This window comes from Notamacropus eugenii, chromosome X (assembly GCF_028372415.1).
Source record: "Notamacropus eugenii isolate mMacEug1 chromosome X, mMacEug1.pri_v2, whole genome shotgun sequence".
NCBI lineage: Eukaryota > Metazoa > Chordata > Mammalia > Diprotodontia > Macropodidae > Notamacropus > Notamacropus eugenii.
In genome coordinates, this window is record NC_092879.1 from 74,718,972 (window position 1) to 74,723,442 (window position 4,471).

General features: G+C 45.3%; 1 long non-coding RNA gene across 1 annotated transcript; it reads left to right on the plus strand.

Moving 5' to 3' along the window:
• Positions 1-752: 752 nt before the first annotated feature.
• Positions 753-4,023, plus strand: LOC140515997 (uncharacterized). Its single transcript, XR_011971236.1, has 2 exons — positions 753-960; positions 3,841-4,023. It is a non-coding gene; the product is annotated as an uncharacterized lncRNA (long non-coding RNA).
• Positions 4,024-4,471: the final 448 nt, after the last annotated feature.

Here is a 4,471-nt window from a genome sequence, read left to right on the forward strand (position 1 = left end):
TCTGGGCCAGCCAGCTGTAAGGATGAGCCCACCAGCCTTGGGATCAGAGCTCAGTCCCAGTCCCACCTTTTACCAACTGAGTGACCTTAGGCAAGTCATTCTTCCTCTCTCAGCTCAGGTTTTCCCATCTGTAAAAAGGAGGCTGTTGAACTAGATGAACTTTAAGGGCCTGTCCAGCTCTAAAGGACCATGATTCTGTTGACAAGCTGTTCGGTTTGATTCAACTGTGCCTTAAAATGTTCAGAAGAGAAAAAGGCAGAGCCCCTTTAAGAAGGTTTTGGCAGAATTGGCCCTCAGCCCACATTTTGTTGGAAAGGGGGCAGTGAGAATGAGTAACTTGATTGCCAAGGGAACTCTCTCCCGAATGGAAAAATGTCACAGGAGCTATGGACATGCAGACATGCCTGCACAATCACGATCTTTTTCTGCCTTTTCTATTTTGTCTAGCACTTTTAAAGGGGGAGAGGGGAGTGGGTGGAAAGACACGGAAAACAGAGAGCTGTTCTCTCTTAGAGTTAAATGAAAGCTGAGTATGAGAAAGCGTGGACCATCAAAGTCCTCTCAATGGACACCAGTGACGAAGTGGACTTTACAAAATGCAACTATGTCCAAACTTGGCAGTATCCAAAGTGTAAGCAACAGAAAGTAAAGGAGAATAAGAAGAATAAGAGGTGGATGAAATACGGATAGGAAACAGGTGGAGTTTAGTAGAAGGTGGTACTTAATTTGTAACCAGGTGTTTATATTTATTTAGTCTTTCCTTCCATCTTTTAAGTCTTGCTGCTTATAAGAAGAAACAACATCAATACTTGGGCTTTTAGTAGTCATACTTCAATAGTTAACACTTCTGTAGAGAAAGCATTGATCTCCAATTTCTTTTTATAAGCAGTCAGACTTAAAGCTAAAGGAATTGGTCTTGGAAACACAAACTTTGGAAAGAGAGCTCCTTCTGGAGTTAAGGTGGGTTCTGTTGTTTGTGACCTGTGTGTGCCCTTAAATAAGCTGCTTTATGTATCTTCACCTGTAAAATTAAGTGTGGGCTCAATGACCTCTAATATCTCTTCCCAATCCGAACTCCACAGTCCATATTTCACTGGGCCCACAGCCTGATTTCTTTCAGCTTTGAGCATAGTATCCATTTTACTGGCTGGAAGATAAAACAAAAGAATTCTTTTTTCCATTTCTGCTGTGGACTTAAGGTCCTTTGGAAGTTGGTTTTTTTCCTCTGTGCCTCAGTTTTTCTGGAGAAAATGACAAGTCAGATGGACTTTTCTCAGGACCTCTGAAAGTGTGTGTGTGTGTGTGTGTATGCGTGTATATTTGTTTGTACACACACATATAGTATAACAATAGTCAAAAACTTCTTGACAACTAGCATATCCAATTCCTGCAGAATAGTGATGACCCATTAAGAATAGAAGAGTAACGGCCCAGATCCCTCCCCTCTGGCAGTCATACAAAGCCCAACTGGAGGTGTTATTTTTTTCCTTCTACATTAATTTTTCTTCCTGATTTCAATTAGCCAAACTTCAATGGAGTCATTACAGACAGTCCAAGGCCAGCTCAGAGCTGTGCAGACAGCCCTTGCTTGCTCGCTGCCAAGCTGTCTATCACCAAGACAACTAGACCAGTGTGCTTGGCTCTGGACGAATAGCTCTGGGGGCTCTTTTCAGAGGAGCCCCAGTGAGTCGGTGGGCCTTAAGCTTTAGTCCCCAGTTAGCTGCTCGCAAGCTGTGTGACCTCGAGCAAGTCATTGAACTCTTCCCAGACTCTCAGAGGCCCTCAGAACATGGGGAGGTGGCTGAGCTGGGAGGGAGGGAGCTGTACCTTGCTCAACAAGAACCCATCCTCCACCTCACACCACACAAAGCAGTGCACTCGCCATCCAGGCAGCAGCCCACTCCCGGTTGGGCTAGCTTCAAGGCTTCAGGGCCCATTCCCTGTGACAACCCTCTGAAAACTTAAAAGTGATGGTCATGTCTCCCCAGGGGCTTCTGTTCTTTGGGCTAAACATCCCCAGTTCCTTCAACTGACACCCATCTGGCATGAATCCGAGGTCCTTCTTCATCCTGACTGCTCTCCTGGTATTCTCCAACTCACCACTGGCCTTCCTGAAATGTGGCCCTCCAAAATGAACATAATGCTCCAGATGTGGTCTGAGTGGGGCAGAGGAGGAAGTCACTAAGTCTCCTTCTTCCTGGATGTAAATGGCTCCTTTAGCGTAGCTTCAGACTGAACCTGTTTTCTTGTGAGAGAGGAGAAAGGCTTCCAACTGAACAATGTGCCAGGCATTGTACCGGTCTCTGTCCTTAAGGATCACATGATGTACTTTAAAACACAGAGCCTCGAAAGCCAGTGGGCAGGCCGTGGAGCTCATCTAGTTCATTTGACATAGGAGGAAACTGAGGTCCAGAGAAGGGATGGGGAGTCCTTTGGCCTTTGCATTCTCTGCCTAGCCAGTGAAATAAACCCTGAATTTTCCCGAGAATAAACCCTCACTAAGAGAGGGGACCAGAGAACACATCAGTTTATTTGACAGATCGCTTTGACTTTTCAAAAGAAAAGGAAGGAATGAGGGAGAGAGGGTTCAGATCCGAGGCATTTATGTCATTGTTAATAACCAATTCCAAGTGAGATGATCTACAGGAGGCTGGCGTCAACAGCTCTACAGGAAAAGACCAAAGTCTCAAGTTATAGAAAATGGCAGAAATGCTGTCAGGGAGGTTGCTTTGCCTCCTTGGCCAGAGCAGGATTTGATAAATCTGCATTGTGACGTGTACAATACACAGGAAGGAACCCAAGTCAAAAAAGACCAACTTCCCAACAGATCACAGAGGGTTAAAAAAAAGGCGTTGGATTAGGTGAACCCTAATCCATTTTCCTTCCTTCCTTCCTTCCTTCCTTCCTTCCTTCCTTCCTTCCTTCCTTCCTTCCTTCCTTCCTTCCTTCCTCCCTTCCTCCCTCCCTCCCTCCCTCCTTCCCTCCTTCCTTCCTTCCTTCCCTGACCTGCTCTGTTCTAAGGTGTCTCACAACTCTCGTACTTTATGCTCTAAATTTACTCCTAGTTCTGAAATCCTGTGTCCTAAGGTCTTTCCCAGGTCTGACACTGTGTTCCAAGGACCCATCCAACTCTGATATTCTCTGCTCTCAGGCCCTCTCCAGTTCTGATGCTCTCTGCTCTAAGGCCTCATCAAGCTCTGAAATTCTCTGCTCCAAATTTCCTCCCAGATCTGCCATCCTGTGTTCTAAGACACAATCTGCCTCTATGGTCTAAAGTCCAGTCAAGCTATGATATTTTCTTCATTCTAAGGTTTCTTCTGGCTTTGAAATGCCATGTTCTAAGGTTTCCTCAGAACTCTTAGGATCAAGCCCTCCCAGCTCTAACATTCTCCATTATAAGATCCTTCCTACTGCTGACGTTCTCTGGTCTCTGGTCCCTTCCTGGCTCGGAGATGCCCAGCTATGACACTGTATGTTTTAAAGTCCCATCTGTGAGCCAAGGTCCCACCTCTGATCCAGCTTTGCTATAAGGACCTTTCTCTCTCTACCGTTTGCCTTCCTTTCCTTCCGTGCAATGGCGTTCTCTGTTCTAAGGTCCCTTCCCATCTTTGACAACTGGGGATCTTAAGGTCCCTCAGAGAGGCAGCTAAGTGATGAAATGGGTTGAGTGTTGGGCCCAGCTCATTTTGGCTTTGCCTTTGTCACTTCTCTTCTTTAGCTTTAGGACTAATCTCCTCCACTTCTGATCTCCTCTTTGCCTCCTCCTCTCACTGACTGCCAAGGCCTGCTCACTCTTTGAATTACACTGTACCTTTGATATATCTCTCTCCTCTCTTGCAGCTACCTGTCCATGCCAGCAGTCCTTGGAAGAGAGTAGGACCAAGAGAATATTTCCATTCATCCTATGACCACATTATTGGACTTCAAGCACCCCAAGGAAGACAAAGGAAAAAGTGTTTTTAATTCTCTTTCAGAAGTCTAATCTCCCATGCTGTAAACCAAATAAACACAATCTGGGCTAAATGCATATCACCTTCATTTCCCACTTCGTCCTTCAATCCTCTACTAAATCCCCCTGGATTAATCTCCTCAGTAGAATAAGAACATCAAGGCTTGAGACTCACTTGGACAAATCATTTAACCACTCTGTGCCTCAGTTTCTCCCTCTATGAAATAGTGAGAATCATACTTGCCCAACAGTGGTGTTACACTATACTGAGTATATGCATGGATGGGTAAGGATCAGTCACTCTTACTCCAGCCCATCTTTTTGGTGAACTGAGGTACTCTTTCCTTTGAGGTATGACTTTCTCCTAAAGTCATTCCTTTGGCCATGCCCCCCCATGAATGGCATTTCCTTCAAATTGGGCTAAGACCTAGTTAGATAGCTACTTCAATGAAAGCTCTGCCATTGCTGCTGACTCATTTATCTAGTGAAGCTCCAGTAAATGGATTTTCTCTGCACACTGAG